Below are 17,879 nucleotides of genomic sequence, written 5' to 3'. Positions count from 1 at the left end.
TCATCTCCAGGTGTATTTCGCTGTGTGATTCCGCGTGTGTGTCTACGCCTAAACGAACCATCATCTCCAGGTGTATTTCGCCGTGTGATTCCGCGTGTGTGTCTACACCTAAACGAACCGTCATCTCCAGGTGTATTTCGCCGTGTGATTCCGCGTGTGTGTCTACGCCTAAACGAACCATCATCTCCAGGTGTATTCCGCTGTGTGATTCCGTGTGTGTGTCTACGCCTAAACGAACCATCATCTCCAGGTGTATTTCACCGTGTGATTCCGCGTGTGTGTCTACGCCTAAACGAACCATCATCTCCAGGTGTATTTCGCCGTGTGATTCCGCGTGTGTGTCTACGCCTAAACGAACCATCATCTCCAGGTGTATTTCGCTGTGTGATTCCGCGTGTGTGTCTACGCTTAAACGAACCGTCATCTCCAGGTGTATTTCGCTGTGTGATTCCGCGTGTGTGTCTACGCTTAAACGAACCGTCATCTCCAGGTGTATTTCGCTGTGTGATTCCGCGTGTGTCTACGCCTAAACGAACCATCATCTCCAGGTGTATTTCGCTGTGTGATTCCGCGTGTGTCTACGCCTAAACGAACCATCATCTCCAGGTGTATTTCGCCGTGTGATTCCGCGTGTGTGTCTACGCCTAAACGAACCATCATCTCCAGGTGTATTTCGCTGTGTGATTCCGCGTGTGTGTCTACGCCTAAACGAACAGTCATCTCCAGGTGTATTTCGCTGTGTGATTCCGCGTGTGTGTCTACGCTTAAACGAACCGTCATCTCCAGGTGTATTTCGCTGTGTGATTCCGCGTGTGTCTACGCCTAAACGAACCATCATCTCCAGGTGTATTTCGCTGTGTGATTCCGCGTGTGTCTACGCCTAAACGAACCATCATCTCCAGGTGTATTTCGCCGTGTGATTCCGCGTGTGTGTCTACGCCTAAACGAACCATCATCTCCAGGTGTATTTCGCTGTGTGATTCCGCGTGTGTGTCTACGCCTAAACGAACCGTCATCTCCAGGTGTATTTCGCCGTGTGATTCCGCGTGTGTGTCTACGCCTAAACGAACCATCATCTCCAGGTGTATTTCGCCGTGTGATTCCGCGTGTGTGTCTACGCCTAAACGACCCATCATCTCCAGGTGTATTTCGCCGTGTGATTCCGCGTGTGTGTCTACGCCTAAACGAACCATCATCTCCAGGTGTATTTCGCCGTGTGATTCCGTGTGTGTGTCTACGCCTAAACGAACCATCATCTCCAGGTGTATTTCGCTGTGTGATTCCGCCAACCTGATCTGACAGAATTAATTTTATATTTTGGAGCAACGAACTCCACTCCTACCCTAAACCTACACACTCTCAGCAATATAAAACACGTAACGGGCAAATAAATGTACAGTCACAGGTATTTATTGCAAAAACAGACCAAAAACTGTATAAAGTATTAACTCATGTTTCATTCCAAGCCTTCTGAAGTCAGACGATATCTTCATGTGAAGAACAGAGTTGATCTTAATGTTTTAGTCGCTGAAATGATGATCGCGCCCCTTCGTGAGCAGAACACACACGCACTCGTTAATATGTCTGATTCAAATCATCTTTTGGGGATTTTCTTCACACAAATCAATCGTTTGGCCTCGGGACACTTGGAGTATTTGTACTTTCTGAATAAATTGTTCCTGCAGTCGTATCTGCCTGTTATCCTGTTTTTTATAATACACAGATGGGCAGGTTTAGAGAAGAGTTTGAGTTACGCGTTCAAAATGTGTCTGAATATGTGTGTGTGTGTGTGTGTGATGGGTAGGTTTAGGGGCTGTGTGTGTGTGATGGGTAGGTTTAGGGGCTGTGTGTGTGTGTGTGATGGGTAGGTTTAGGGGCAGTGTGTGTGTGATGGGTAGGTTTAGGGGCAGTGTGTGTGTGATGGGTTGGTTTAGAGGCTGTGTGTGTGTGTGATGGGTAGGTTTAGGGGCTGTGTGTGTGTGATGGGTTGGTTTAGAGGCTGTGTGTGTGTGTGATGGGTAGGTTTAGGGGCTGTGTGTGTGTGTGTGTGATGGGTAGGTTTAGGGGCAGTGTGTGTGTGATGGGCAGGTTTAGGGGCTGTGTGTGTGTGTGTGATGGGTAGGTTTAGGGGCTGTGTGTGTGTGATGGGTAGGTTTAGGGGCTGCGTGTGCGTGTGTGTGTGATGGGTAGGTTTAGGGGCAGTGTGTGTGATGGGTAGGTTTAGGGGCTGTGTGTGTGTGTGTGTGTGTGATGGGTAGGTTTAGGGGCAGTGTGTGTGTGATGGGTAGGTTTAGGGGCTGTGTGTGTGTGATGGGTAGGTTTAGGGGCTGTGTGTGTGTGATGGGTAGGTTTAGGGGCTGTGTGTGTGTGTGTGATGGGTAGGTTTAGGGGCTGTGTGTGTGTGATGGGTAGGTTTAGGGGCTGTGTGTGCGTGATGGGTAGGTTTAGGGGCTGTGTGTGTGTGTGATGGGTAGGTTTAGGGGCTGTGTGTGTGTGTGTGTGTGTGTGTGTGTGATGGGTAGGTTTAGGGGCAGTGTGTGTGTGATGGGTAGGTTTAGGGGCTGTGTGTGTGTGATGGGTAGGTTTAGGGGCTGTGTGTGTGTGATGGGTAGGTTTAGGGGCTGTGTGTGTGTGATGGGTAGGTTTAGGGGCTGTGTGTGTGTGTGTGATGGGTAGGTTTAGGGGCTGTGTGTGTGTGTGTGATGGGTAGGTTTAGGGGCTGTGTGTGTGTGATGGGTAGGTTTAGGGGCTGTGTGTGCGTGATGGGTAGGTTTAGGGGCTGTGTGTGCGTGTGTGTGTGATGGGTAGGTTTAGAGACTGTGTGTGTGTGATGGGTAGGTTTAGGGGCTGTGTGTGCGTGATGGGTAGGTTTAGGGGCTGTGTGTGCGTGTGTGTGTGATGGGTAGGTTTAGAGACTGTGTGTGTGTGATGGGTAGGTTTAGGGGCTGTGTGTGTGTGTGTGTGATGGGTAGGTTTAGGGGCTGTGTGTGTGTGTGTGATGGGTAGGTTTAGGGGCTGTGTGTGTGTGATGGGTAGGTTTAGGGGCTGTGTGTGCGTGATGGGTAGGTTTAGGGGCTGTGTGTGCGTGTGTGTGTGATGGGTAGGTTTAGGGGCTGTGTGTGCGTGTGTGTGTGATGGGTAGGTTTAGACTGTGTGTGTGTGATGGGTAGGTTTAGGGGCTGTGTGTGTGTGTGTGATGGGCAGGTTTAGGGGCTGTGTGTGTGTGTGTGTGTGATGGGTAGGTTTAGGGGCTGTGTGTGCGTGTGTGTGTGATGGGTAGGTTTAGGGGCTGTGTGTGCGTGTGTGTGTGATGGGTAGGTTTAGGGGCTGTGTGTGTGTGTGTGATGGGTAGGTTTAGACTGTGTGTGTGTGATGGGTAGGTTTAGGGGCTGTGTGTGCGTGTGTGTGTGATGGGTAGGTTTAGAGACTGTGTGTGTGTGATGGGTAGGTTTGGGGTAGTGTGTGTGTGTGTGATGGGTAGGTTTAGGGGCTGTGTGTGCGTGTGTGTGATGGGTAGGTTTAGGGGCTGTGTGTGCGTGTGTGTGATGGGTAGGTTTAGGGGCTGTGTGTGTGTGTGTGTGATGGTCAGGTTTAGGGGCTGTGTGTGTGTGTGTGTGTGATGGGTAGGTTTAGGGGCTGTGTGTGTGTGTGTGATGGGTAGGTTTAGGGGCTGTGTGTGTGTGATGGGTAGGTTTAGGGGCTGTGTGTGCGTGTGTGTGTGATGGGTAGGTTTAGAGACTGTGTGTGCGTGTGTGTGATGGGTAGGTTTAGGGGCAGTGTGTGTGTGATGGGCAGGTTTAGGGGCTGTGTGTGTGTGTGATGGGTAGGTTTAGGGGCAGTGTGTGTGTGATGGGCAGGTTTAGGGGCTGTGTGTGTGTGATGGGCAGGTTTAGGGGCTCTGTGTGTGTGTGATGGGCAGGTTTAGGGGCTGTGTGTGCGTGTGTGTGTGATGGGTAGGTTTAGGGGCAGTGTGTGTGTGATGGGCAGGTTTAGGGGCTGTGTGTGTGATGGGTAGGTTTAGGGGCTGTGTGTGTGTGATGGGTAGGTTTAGGGGCTTTGTGTGTGTATGTGTGATGGGTAGGTTTAGGGGCTGTGTGTGCGTGATGGGTAGGTTTAGGGGCTGTGTGTGTGTGATGGGTAGGTTTAGGGGCTGTGTGTGCGTGTGTGTGTGATGGGTAGGTTTAGGGGCTGTGTGTGTGATGGGTAGGTTTAGAGACTGTGTGTGTGTGATGGGTAGGTTTAGGGGCTGTGTGTGTGTGTGTGTGTGTGTGTGTGTGTGTGTGTGTGTGATGGGTAGGTTTAGGGGCAGTGTGTGTGTGTGTGTGATGGGTAGGTTTAGAGGCTGTGTGTGCGTGTGTGTGTGATGGGTAGGTTTAGGGGCTGTGTGTGCGTGTGTGTGTGATGGGTAGGTTTAGGGGCTGTGTGTGTGTGTATGTGTGATGGGTAGGTTTAGAGGCTGTGTGTGTGTGTGTATGTGTGATGGGTAGGTTTAGGGGCTGTGTGTGCGTGATGGGTAGGTTTAGGGGCTGTGTGTGTGTGATGGGTAGGTTTAGGGGCTGTGTGTGTGTGATGGGTAGGTTTAGGGGCTGTGTGTGTGTGTGTGTGTGTGTGTGTGATGGGTAGGTTTAGGGGCAGTGTGTGTGTGTGTGTGATGGGTAGGTTTAGAGGCTGTGTGTGCGTGTGTGTGTGATGGGTAGGTTTAGAGGCTGTGTGTGCGTGTATGTGTGATGGGTAGGTTTAGGGGCAGTGTGTGTGTGTGATGGGTAGGTTTAGAGGCTGTGTGTTCGTGTGTGTGTGATGGGTAGGTTTAGGGGCTGTGTGTGTGATGGGTAGGTTTAGAGGCTGTGTGTGCGTGTATGTGTGATGGGTAGGTTTAGGGGCTGTGTGTGTGTGATGGGTAGGTTTAGGGGCTGTGTGTGTGATGGGTAGGTTTAGAGACTGTGTGTGTGTGATGGGTAGGTTTAGGGGCTGTGTGTGTGTGTGTGTGTGTGTGTGTGATGGGTAGGTTTAGGGGCAGTGTGTGTGTGTGTGTGATGGGTAGGTTTAGAGGCTGTGTGTGCGTGTGTGTGTGATGGGTAGGTTTAGGGGCTGTGTGTGCGTGTGTGTGTGATGGGTAGGTTTAGGGGCTGTGTGTGTGTGTGTGTGATGGGTAGGTTTAGGGGCAGTGTGTGTGTGTGTGTGATGGGTAGGTTTAGAGGCTGTGTGTGCGTGTGTGCGTGATGGGTAGGTTTAGGGGCTGTGTGTGTGTGTGTGATGGGTAGGTTTAGGGGCTGTGTGTGTGTGTGTGTGATGGGTAGGTTTAGGGGTAGTGTGTGTGTGTGTGATGGGTAGGTTTAGCGGTAGTGTGTGTGTGTGTGTGTGTGTGATGGGCAGGTTTAGGGGCTGTGTGTGTATGTGTGATGGGTAGGTTTAGGGGCTGTGTGTGTGTGTGATGGGTAGGTTTAGAGGCTGTGTGTGTATGTGTGATGGGTAGGTTTAGGGGCTGTGTGTGTGCGATGGGAAGGTTTAGGGGCTGTGTGTGTGTGTGATGGGTAGGTTTAGGGGCTGTGTGTGCGTGTTGGGTAGGTTTAGAGACTGTGTCTGCGTGTGTGTGATGGGTAGGTTTAGGGGCTGTGTGTGCGTGTGTGTGTGATGGGTAGGTTTAGAGACTGTGTGTGTGTGATGGGTAGGTTTAGGGGCTGTGTGTGCGTGTGTGTGTGATGGGTAGGTTTAGAGACTGTGTGTGTGTGATGGGTAGGTTTAGGGGCTGTGTGTGCGTGTGTGTGATGGGTAGGTTTAGGGGCTGTGTGTGTGTGTGTGTGTGTGTGTGTGATGGGTAGATTTAGGGGCTGTGTGTGCGTGTGTGTGATGGGTAGGTTTAGGGGCTGTGTGTGCGTGTGTGTGTGATGGGTAGGTTTAGGGGCAGTGTGTGTGTGATGGGCATGTTTAGGGGCTGTGTGTGTGTGTGTGTGTGTGTGATGGGCAGGTTTAGGGGCTGTGTGTGTGTGATGGGTAGGTTTAGGGGCTGTGTGTGTGTGATGGGCAGGTTTAGGGGCTGTGTGTGCTTGTGTGTGTGATGGGCAGGTTTAGGGGCAGTGTGTGTGATGGGTAGGTTTAGGGGCAGTGTGTGTGTGATGGGTAGGTTTAGGGGCAGTGTGTGTGTGATGGGTAGGTTTAGGGGCTGTGTGTGTGATGGGTAGGTTTAGAGACTGTGTGTGTGTGATGGGTAGGTTTAGAGACTGTGTGTGTGTGATGGGTAGGTTTAGGGGCTGTGTGTGCGTGTGTGTGATGGGTAGGTTTAGGGGCTGTGTGTGCGTGTGTGTGTGATGGGTAGGTTTAGGGGCTGTGTGTGCGTGTGTGTGTGATGGGTAGGTTTAGGGGCAGTGTGTGTGTGATGGGCAGGTTTAGGGGCTGTGTGTGTGTGATGGGCAGGTTTAGGGGCTGTGTGTGTGTGATGGGTAGGTTTAGGGGCTGTGTGTGTGTGTGTGATGGGCAGGTTTAGGGGCTGTGTGTGCGTGTGTGTGTGATGGGTAGGTTTAGGGGCAGTGTGTGTGTGATGGGCAGGTTTAGGGGCTGTGTGTGCGTGTGTGTGTGATGGGTAGGTTTAGGGGCAGTGTGTGTGTGATGGGTAGGTTTAGGGGCTGTGTGTGTGTGATGGGTAGGTTTAGGGGCTGTGTGTGTGTGATGGGTAGGTTTAGGGGCTGTGTGTGTATGTGTGATGGGTAGGTTTAGGGGCTGTGTGTGTGTGTGTGTGTGATGGGTAGGTTTAGGGGCTGTGTGTGTGTGATGGGTAGGTTTAGGGGCTGTGTGTGTGTGATGGGTAGGTTTAGGGGCTGTGTGTGTGTGATGGGTAGGTTTAGGGGCTGTGTGTGTGTGTGCGATGGGTAGGTTTAGGGGCTGTGTGTGTGTGTGTGTGATGGGCAGGTTTAGGGGCTGTGTGTGTGCGATGGGCAGGTTTAGTGGCTGTGTGTGTGCGATGGGCAGGTTTAGGGGCTGTGTGTGTGTGATGGGCAGGTTTAGGGGCTGTGTGTGTGTGATGGGTAGGTTTAGGGGCTGTGTGTGTGTGATGGGCAGGTTTAGGGGCTGTGTGTGTGTGATGGGCAGGTTTAGGGGCTGTGTGTGTGTGTGTGTGATGGGTAGGTTTAGGGGCTGTGTGTGTGTGATGGGTAGGTTTAGAGGCTGTGTGTGTGTGATGGGTAGGTTTAGAGGCTGTGTGTGTATGTGTGATGGGCAGGTTTAGGGGCTGTGTGTGTGCGATGGGTAGGTTTAGGGGCTGTGTGTGTGTGATGGGCAGGTTTAGGGGCTGTGTGTGTGTGATGGGTAGGTTTAGGGGCGGTGTGTATGTGATGGGCAGGTTTAGGGGCTGTGTGTGTATGTGTGATGGGTAGGTTTAGGGGCTGTGTGTGTGTGATGGGTAGGTTTAGGGGCTGTGTGTGTGTGATGGGTAGGTTTAGAGGCTGTGTGTGTATGTGTGATGGGTAGGTTTAGGGGCTGTGTGTGTGCGATGGGTAGGTTTAGGGGCTGTGTGTGTGATGGGCAGGTTTAGGGGCGGTGTGTATGTGATGGGCAGGTTTAGGGGCTGTGTGTGTATGTGTGATGGGTAGGTTTAGGGGCTGTGTGTGTGTGATGGGTAGGTTTAGGGGCTGTGTGTGTGTGATGGGTAGGTTTAGGGGCTGTGTGTGTGTGATGGGTAGGTTTAGGGGCTGTGTGTGTATGTGTGATGGGTAGGTTTAGGGGCTGTGTGTGTGTGATGGGCAGGTTTAGGGGCTGTGTGTGTGTATGTGTGATGGGTAGGTTTAGGGGCTGTGTGTGTGTGATGGGCAGGTTTAGGGGCTGTGTGTGTGTGTGATGGGTAGGTTTAGGGGCTGTGTGTGTGTGATGGGTAGGTTTAGGGGCTGTGTGTGTGTGTGTGATGGGTAGGTTTAGGGGCTGTGTGTGTATGTGTGATGGGTAGGTTTAGGGGCTGTGTGTGTATGTGTGATGGGTAGGTTTAGGGGCTGTGTGTGTGTGATGGGCAGGTTTAGGGGCTGTTTGGTATGTGTGATGGGTAGGTTTAGGGGCTGTGTGTGTGTGTGTGATGGGCAGGTTTAGGGGCTGTGTGTGTGTGATGGGCAGGTTTAGGGGCTGTGTGTGTGTGTGTAATGGGTAGGTTTAGGGGCTGTGTGTGTGTGATGGGCAGGTTAAGGGGCTGTGTGTGTGTGATGGGTAGGTTTAGGGGCTGTGTGTGTGTGTGTGTGTGTGATAGGTAGGCAAAAGGAGGTCAAACACAGGGGGTATATACACTCACCTAAAGGATTATTAGAAACACCACACTAATACTGTGTTTGAGGCCCTTTTGCCTTCAGAACTGCCTTAATTCTACGCGTCATAAACAGGTGAGGAACTTTTCAACTTGTGCGAATCACGCGTTTAGCTCAATTCGTGCCGCAGATTGGCTATTCACATCTTTGCATTGACTTAACATGTAAATCACTCACACTTATCGCTTCATTCACGTCTGGTGTGAACGCACCATAAGAGGCTGGATCAAGACTGGAGCTGACAGACTCTCTAGTTCCCTCGGCGTAAACCAAGCAGAGAGCAACCACTGATTGCCTTAGTAGGAGAAAATACTATGGTAGTCAATGGTTGCTGTTACATTTCTCAAAATATCTGAACAAAGAAACCTAAACAGGTTAGGACAACCTGAGGGAGAGGAAATGAGGAAATAATTGTAATTTTTGTGTGAACTATCTTTATAGTATTAGTTATCTCCGACTGGCAAAGTCGGACATCATTAGGTGATAGTCACAGGTGATGGTCACAGGTGATGGTCACAGGTGATGGTCACAGGTGATGGTCATAGTGATGGTCATCTGAAGTCCTCCAGGAGTCGAGGCACCTCTTCACAGATGATGGTCATCTGAAGTTAGTGTCCCCAACTGAGTAAGCCAAAGCGACGGTGGCAAGGAACTAAAATGAAGTCTTCATGATAGGCTGGATCCAGACTGGAGCTGACAGACTCTCTAGTTCCCTCGGGATGGCCGTCCAGATAAAATAAAACAGAACAGGAAAATAATTAGCATAGCTGCTGTTCAAAGCATTAAGCAAAGGCAATCATGTGCGCTGATATAACTGGAGTGCAAGGTGATGGGATGCATAATGTGAATGCTTGGCTAAAGAGATGCGGCTTTAATCTAGAGTCAACTGGGGGAGTGAACTGGGGGAGTGAACTGGGGGAGTCAACTGGGGGAGTCAACTGGGGGAGTCAACTGGGCGACTGGACTGGGGGAGTGAACTGGGGGAGTCAACCCTGGGCGAGTGAACTGGGGGAGTCAACCCTGGGCGAGTGAACTGGGGGAGTGAACTGGGCGACTGGACTGGGGGAGTCAACCCTGGGCGAGTGAACTGGGGGAGTGAACTGGGGGAGTGAACTGGGGGAGTCAACCCTGGGCGAGTGAACTGGGGGAGTCAAACCTGGGCAACTGAACTGGGGGAGTGAACTGGGCGACTGAACTGGGGGAGTCAACTCTGGGCGAGTGAACTGGGCGACTGAACTGGGGGAGTGAACTGGGGGAGTGAACTGGGGGAGTCAACCCTGGGCGAGTGAACTGGGCGACTGAACTGGGGGAGTCAACCCTGGGCGAGTGAACTGGGGGAGTCAACCCTGGGCGAGTGAACTGGGCGACTGAACTGGGGGAGTGAACTGGGGGAGTCAACCCTGGGCGAGTAAACTGGGTGACTGAACTGGGGGAGTGAACTGGGGGAGTGAACTGGGGGAGTGAACTGGGGGAGTCAACCCTGGGCGAGTGAACTGGGGGAGTGAACTGGGGGAGTCAACCCTGGGCAAGTGAACTGGGGGAGTGAACTGGGGGAGTGAACTGGGGGAGTCAACCCTGGGGGAGTGGGGGAATGAGTCTGACCCCATTGGCTATGGCCGGATGGCAGTGCATTTTGGGAACGGGACAATGTCTTCTTTTCCTCTCTCCCCTCTCACGTCTCTGTTGCTCCTCATGCTTCCGTCTCCTTCTCTCACCTCACCTGTCCAAACCCCCGAATGCTGCGGACGCCATGACTGGGAGTGTAGAGCGCCGTCCCATAAGCACCTCCGGCCTGTGAGCGGGTGAGGGTGTGAGAGTTGGGGGTTCCCCTCAAACACCACACACAAACACCACCCAGCACCCTCTCCACACACAAACACCACCCAACACCCTCTCCACACACAAACACCACCCAGCACCCTCTCCACACACAAACACCACCCAGCACCCTCTCCACACACAAACACCACCCAGCACCCTCTCCACACACAAACACCACCCAGCACCCTCTCCACACACAAACACCACCCAGCACCCTCTCCACACACAAACACCACCCAGCACCCTCTCCACACACAAACACCACCCAGCACCCTCTCCACACACAAACACCACCCAGCACCCTCTCCACACACAAACACCACCCAACAATGCCCCATTACAAAACCCCCCCTCTCACGAACTTGACTAACACCTGCAACACCCCCCCTCCCCCTCCCCCGGAAACACGAATTACACCACGACGGATCCCAAACCCCCCCCCATGAACGTGACTAACCCGAAAACGCCCCCCCCCCCAAAAAAAAACGAATTACACCACGACGGAGCCCAAACGTGACTAACATGGGACAAACGTCCCATGAACGTGACTAACCCGAACACCCCCCCCCCCCCCCCGAATTACACCACAACGGATCCCAACCCCCCCACGAACGTGACTAACCCCTAAACCCCCTACCCCCCCAAAAAACTACTAATTACACAGCAACGGATCACCACCCACCCACGCCCACGAATGTGACTAACCCCCACACCTCCCACAGGTCAAGGGCACTCACGAGAAGTAGCTCCACACCGCTCCAGTCACGGCATCTGCAACACCTGTGAGTCGGAACAGACGAGGCGAGAGAAAGGAGACGGAAGCACGAGGAGTGACAGAGAAGAGAGAGAAGAGAGAGGAAAAGAAAAAAGCAAATGCACTGCCATCCGGGTCCCAGTGGCGTTTTTTTTACATTGCCCCTTTAATTAATACCATTCCCCCTTAACTGACGCCACTCCCCCTTAACTGACGCCACTCCCCCTTAACTGACACCACTCCCCCTTAACTGACGCCACTCCCCCTTAACTGACACCACTCCCCCTTAACGTATGCCACTCCCCCTTAACTGATGCCACTCCCCCTTAACTGACGCCACTCCCCCTTAACGGATGCCACTCCCCCTTAACTGATGCTTAACTGATGCCACTCCCCCTTATCTGACGCCACTCCCCCTTAACTGACGCCACTTCCCCTTAACTGACGCCACGCCCCCTTAACTGATGCCACTCCCCCTTATCTGACGCCACTCCCCCTTAACTGACGCCACTCCCCCTTAACTGACGCCACGCCCCCTTAACTGACGCCACTCCCCCTTAACTGATGCCACTCCCCCTTAACTGACGCCACTCCCCCTTAACTGACGCCACTCCCCCTTTGACAAATGATTATTGCCTGTTGTTGAATCTGTTTGTAATTGTGTGTGGATCAGTGGAGTAAAGGAAGAGCTCTTAAAATTCTCCTTAACTGATCATCGGCTGAACCAGGGATCATTTAAAACGTCCTGCAAGGTTGTCTCCAGTTCAGACCTTCGCTGTATTGCCAGTTTCCAGAGAAGAAAGGAGCATTCTGTGAACGAGATTAGAGGAAAGCAGATTAGTCATGAGGTACGGTAATGTGTTACTATGACTAACATTCATTATCTTTATTGTTATTCATCTCACCATAGGACACGCGCCTTTTCCAAAACGGGCGCTTGATGTTGTCGACCAGCGCGTACATCACGTTGAAATATGATTCTGCGTACTTTAATTTTTCCCACCGATTAAACCAGCCATCGACTAAAGCTTGCTGAAATTCTGTCGCATTCTTCATCGGCGTCCTTAGTGGCCGAGTACTAGGGTCAATTATATTGATCTGGAGTGTGTTGGGGTCGATGGTTATTTCATGCACATAGATTGGCGGGTAAACCCCAAGATCCCAGGAGGTTTTGAGAGTCTCAAAGAGTCGCCTCATGATGATTCTCGCATCTTTTTCCTTCATGCAAGAGCCTTTCATTTCAATATATTCTTCCAAGGTGATAAAGCACACAGAAGCGCTCGGCGATGGCTGAGCATCATCACGCGTCGCCTCGGTCTCGAGTGGATCCGTGGCTGCTGCAGACTCACGCTTCACAAGAGCACACACTCTGTTAGAGACGGTTTGGATGCTTCGTTTCACCACCTTCCTCACGGTCCGTAGGCCTTTCCTCCATTTAGTGTTTTTTTCTGCAAGTTTAGAAACATGTTTCATTAGCACAGATTACAGCTTGATGATTAATGTAACACTTCAGTCATGAGTTATTATAAATCATGAACTAATCATGTACAAACATAGGGCTGGACGATATGGCCAAAATTTATATCACGATATATTTCTTAATTTTGGTCGATACGATAAAATTTCGATATCGATATGAACTATATAAAAGCTTTAGAAAAACTACCATTTGTAGGATTTCTGTACCTACAAACTTCTGAAAAATTAATTTGCCAAGTCTATGAAACCTCCTCCTATAAAACTATATAATATTTTAGAAATAAAAACGGTACAAATAAATTAATGTTCACCTTTTATTTGTATTTAGCCTTTATACGAACAAGAAATGTGAAATCACCATCAAATAAACAAGACTCTCACTTCGCAGACGCAGTTTATTGAGCATTTTCTTTTCAGTTTTAAATTTCAGTGAAGAACGATTCATAGCGCTATATTCTCCTTTTATGCAAAACTATACCTTTATCTACTGATGCACAAAAAATAAATAAAAGAAGACTCAATTCAGTGGCCTATTTGTGCTCTGTTTGAGATGAGTGCACGCTGCTTTTGGCAAGGCTTTAAACACGAGCAAATGATACATTATCGTGAAGCCATGTCTGACCGTCTTTCACTTTGAAAGGTAATTTAAACGAGAATGAACGCATTGGTGTTAATGACATTGTGTGCAAATGTGGAAAGTATTAAAACAAATGTGCCACTTGCCTCTTACACAAATAGTCTACATGGATTATTTTTAACGCTTGGCATCGTATTGTTAGACATTAGATTGATGCGTCTATGTCGATGTATTGTCCCCTAGTCGGCACCTCTCCGGCACATTTTGCAGCACACTGAAACCTGAAGTTTAATATCAGCCCATTCGCACGGGATTCGTGTTATCTGGGGACCTCTGGTGATTTGTAATAATTGCAGAGAATTTCTGTGATCTTAATCCCGTGCGCAAATTACCTGCCATTTCGCCGAACACCGAGGTCCTGTGATAATATTAGTCCCGTGCGAATCGACATCTCTGTGATTTGGTCAGGATTAGGCGGATTGTATATACTTTTTGCAAGCTTTTTTTCTTCCTGTGAGCATTTCTATCTTTATCTTTCACGAAGAACAAATTCTGCATTCATAATGCGCACCGTTCAGTCATTCCCGTGCAGCCGCGCCCACACGGATTATACTTTCACTTTAGAATGAGTATCAATTTGAGAGTAATCTGATTGAATGGTGTGTTTAATATTAACATCAATACTGTTCTGAATGAAAAACATAACAGAACAGTATAGTACAATGACAATCTTGTTTAAATAGGCGCTTTTACATTTAGTTTTGAAACTGAATCTTCCGCCGTAGGCTATATTGTCAGCTTCCTACTCGTGATAAATGAAATCTGATTCCTGCCGCTGGTCTGAGATCAGTTCATGGCGTCTGTTCGCTAACTGAACGAAATTATATTTATTTATTAGGCTACTGTAAAATAATCAAAACGATATCGATGCCTGTTTATGATTTCATACAGCTATCTATAACGAACATCATATCCGGGAGAAGTCAGTAAATTCGAGTAAAATCACAGCCTTTGCTTATCCCGTGCGAATGCGCCACGCAAAACTCAGATGTGGGGGAGTAATTTCTAAATCACAGAGGTCCCTAGATAATACTAATCCCGTGCGAATAGTGCTTTAGATAGACGAACCACTTCCACGCCACTAAAGAAAGTTAGTCTTTCTTCTCTTATCAACTATTTATTTCTCCTTACTTGTGGAAGCTCGTTCAGTCACATTTGTGTTGCGGTCAGGGAAACTCTCTTTGTAGCGTTGGATCTATCAGCCTACTGCTGCTGAGCACTGGCTGCGTGTCCGTGGTGTAGGCCTACGTCATCACGCAAGAAGCCAATCGTGTTCTGCTCTTTCTGATGGCATGCGCCCTGAACGTCAGTCATATCGAAATATCGGAAATGTGTTTAAAAATCATATCACCGTTATTGAAAAAAATTATATCGCGATATATATTGATATTGAATTATTGTCCAGCCCTATACAAACATGACTAGAACATATTTACCACTGATAAACCATCAAGGTGCGTTCACACCTGACGCGAATGAAGCGTTACGCGCAAGTGATTTACGTCAATGCAAAGACGCGAATAGACATTCAGCCGCCTGGCAGAAGCCCCTCTCATGATGCAAATTCACGTCTGTTGTGAAGTGAATGTCAAGCGCAAATGAAGCAAGGAAACTCAAAATGTTCGCGCTCGAATAGGGCGCTTTATTACCTTCATTCGTGTCTTGTGTGAACGGCCCATTAGGATGTCACAGCTTTCAAACGCTCTCAACGCAATAGCTGCGTGTGCACCTGACTTTGTAGCTCCGCCCACACCGTACGCCTCCAGCCGCTTGGTTTTATTCGGACAAACTCGCTACAGCGTATTTTTCTTTTAAAAATATGATAAAATTAAAGACTTTTCTAACTAATACGAGTTAAAAATATATTGGTTTTATATTTACCCACAGAGGTGCGTCATACGCCGCTTAGCGCTAAAAGGGATGTAGTACACAAGCAGGAAAGTTTGTTCCGTCATCCCGCCTGGATAGGCTGAACCCATTTCCGTTAAACTTCACCATCAACAGGGAAGGAATAAAACGACAGATATGGCTGCGTTTGGGAATAACAAGAGCAGCCCGGTAAGCTACAATAACTCTTGCTCGTTGCGTGCGCCATTTGTTTACCTGTTGCCCTGACTGGTGAGGAAGAAGATTACCACGACGATTACGTATTTCCGGTCACAAATATGGAAGTTGCGAGAAGGCTCTATTTATTGCTGCATTCAAGTCATAAAGTTAAGGATCGTGAAGATAGTTTTTACGAGTTAAACGCACAAGAACATCACCACAAAGTCGTAAATACCAGTGGGAAGATCTGTACGAGTTAGGGGCGTGTCCGTGAGAAACATGGCGGAAACAATGGATGAATACATTGATGGATGAATAGATGAATACATTGATGGATGAATGGATAGATGGATACAGATGTTGGTCTGTAGTTGAATATAACAGGTATTTAGCAGTGACACTGTCAGGCTTTGTCATTAACAACAAAGTAAGCTAGCATTGTAATATGTAACGACGATACCGTTTACAGTGGCTTCATAAAAACGTAAACGATTAAAACTCACCTGATGCGCATTCTTTGATCTTCAGTTTCTATAAGCACAGTTAACAAACCAAAAGTACCTTGCCCCATATAACAGTAGAGCTGATATTTTCAAACATTATTATGATAAATACTTTGCTTGTTACATATGCGTGCAACATTTCAGCCCTTAATAAATGATAAATGTGAGTTATATTGTGTGCGATGCTGTAGTGTAATGAATAATGCGTTCTGAGTGTCGTTATGTGTCTTGAGTTCGCTCACGTGATTTAAGTTTCGCGCTTCGGAACGTCAGATTCTGCGATAGAGACAGCATTAAAATGGCAGCAGGGGCGTAGCACCAAACTCTGGGCCCCGTATACTCTCAATGTCAGTCGGCCCCTACACATGCCATCGTACGGTGCGGGTTAGCAAAATGAAAACTCAATTTTGAATGATTTTTATTTTAATTTTTTGAATATAAACAAGTATAAATAGTGTTTAAATCTATTTTTGTGCTCAAATACCTTTAAACCTTAGGCTACATCGGGTTTGTCATTTTGATCCATGATACTAATGCAAGTTTTAAATTAAAAACATTTATTTTTGAACAGGCGAACACGAGACAACTGTACCCTCAGAAACCAATCAAATAAGCTAAGCCTGCCATAATTAAAAAAAAATGTCAACTATAAAAATAAAATAAAGTCAAATGAGATGTAATCTACATCCCAGAATGCCCACTGACGAGTCTTTTTGTTTGTGAAATCAGTGATGAGATCTGCTGTGATATTGCTCAAATCAATATTACCTGTGTGAGCTTGAGAACACAGTTATATTAGTAGGCACATCTACATGTGCAGAAATATAGGCAGATCATTTATTAAGGAGTTTGAGAATATATCACACTAGTGTTGTCAAAAATATCGATATTTCGATATATATCGATACTGGAATATCTGAAACGATACGATTCTCAGTTTTTACAGTATCGATATCAGCTGCGTTCTCCTCTCTGACCGACAGCGAGTTGACACACACCGGCATATTCTCCCTTAGCCCGGTTAACCTCTGAGCACGGCGAACGCGCGTTCTGCTGGACTTTTTCCTCATGACAGTGTGTTAGTGTTAGTGTGTGATCGGTCTGAATTTCGCGCGGGATTGCACATAAATTAATTCTACTAATCCCCGCAGATTTCCTGCTCCACATCTGAAGCGCACACACACATAGCCTACCGTAATAAAGCCGCCTCTGACATGATACAAGTGCAAACATTTGCTTCCTTTTCCAGCTTATTATTGGTCAAATACACTCAAAGAATGATCAGTGCACATCTGGAAGAGTATTAACGTTAACACAGTCGCAAACACTTCAGGAAGAACGAGTAACAGGAGCAGTGTTTAGGATCCATGCGTCCGTTAGTCTTAAAGGGACCGCAGTCATTTGCTATTCAAACTACAAAAAGACAAACGATCAATCTGCTCTCTTATTTTTTTACAGTCTATGCTCTTGACTGATCAACTTGTGTAACTTTAACAGTTTCATCTGTACGCTATTTTTTTTTTTTACAAAGAACATTATCCAATGTTGTTTTAAATGTAATTACTATGCATTTTTTAAATTCAGTTTCTTATCTGAATGTTAGACTTACCTAAAAAAATAAAGCAGTCTATTTCATTTGTATCTTCTATTCTACTGCATTTATTTGTGCTATTGTTTGTAATCTGTTTATTTGTTCTTATTTTATTACTGTTTACTCGTCTTTTTAAATTCAATTTACCATTCGAAATCAAGCTTTCTTGTGCTGTGTGTAAACTATTGCAACACAATTACCCCATTGTAAAAAATACATTGAGATAGCAAAAATTTGTGAGATAATTTTAATAGTAATTGATCAATTGATCAATAATTGTTCAAATCAAAACGATGCCCAACCCTAAGGAACATGCTGGCCACATGAATCTTTAGTAAAAAATAACAATGAATAATAAGTTCTGTTGTCATATTAAGCATCTTATCTTATTTATTTATTTATTTATTTATTTTTTACTGTGGTATCGATTTAGTATCAATATATCGATATTTTAGTCTGATATCGTATCGAAGTCATAATTTTGGTATCGTGACAACACTATATCACACATTATAAGCAATAGTAGGGCTAGTAGCTTTACACTGTGCTGCCACGCTCTCCACCACTCCAATAGCACTAGGCAATAGCACACACATTGAATCAAAAGGCTTACTTATTTAAGGTAAACAGCTTACAATTAGGAAGCAAGGGGGGAGCTGGCCCTTTGAGCAATGATCTCACCTTGTGTTTCCTCATTTCTGCTCTCAGCCTCATCTCCAGGACAGCAGCCAGGACTGGCCAGTGCTGCTACTGCTGCTGCGTCACTGGC

General features: G+C 47.7%; 1 long non-coding RNA gene across 38 annotated transcripts in view; it reads left to right on the top strand.

Moving 5' to 3' along the window:
• Positions 1–833: 833 nt before the first annotated feature.
• Positions 834–17,879, top strand: part of LOC137046779 (uncharacterized) — a 57,532-nt gene continuing 40,486 nt past the window's right edge. The window contains exons 1-8 of one of the 38 annotated variants that reach the window (XR_010899070.1): positions 1,880–3,318; positions 3,353–3,795; positions 3,828–3,919; positions 3,988–4,141; positions 4,208–4,237; positions 4,488–4,577; positions 5,602–5,773; positions 6,180–6,311. This is a non-coding gene — a long non-coding RNA (uncharacterized lncRNA). The other 37 variants (XR_010899065.1, XR_010899057.1, XR_010899056.1 and 34 more) reach the window with 37 other exon arrangements.

The sequence above is a fragment of the Pseudorasbora parva genome, chromosome 18, assembly GCF_024679245.1.
Source record: "Pseudorasbora parva isolate DD20220531a chromosome 18, ASM2467924v1, whole genome shotgun sequence".
Taxonomy (NCBI): domain Eukaryota; kingdom Metazoa; phylum Chordata; class Actinopteri; order Cypriniformes; family Gobionidae; genus Pseudorasbora; species Pseudorasbora parva.
The sequence above is the reverse complement of the archived record's forward strand: the minus strand, read 5'-3'. Positions and strand labels throughout refer to the sequence as shown.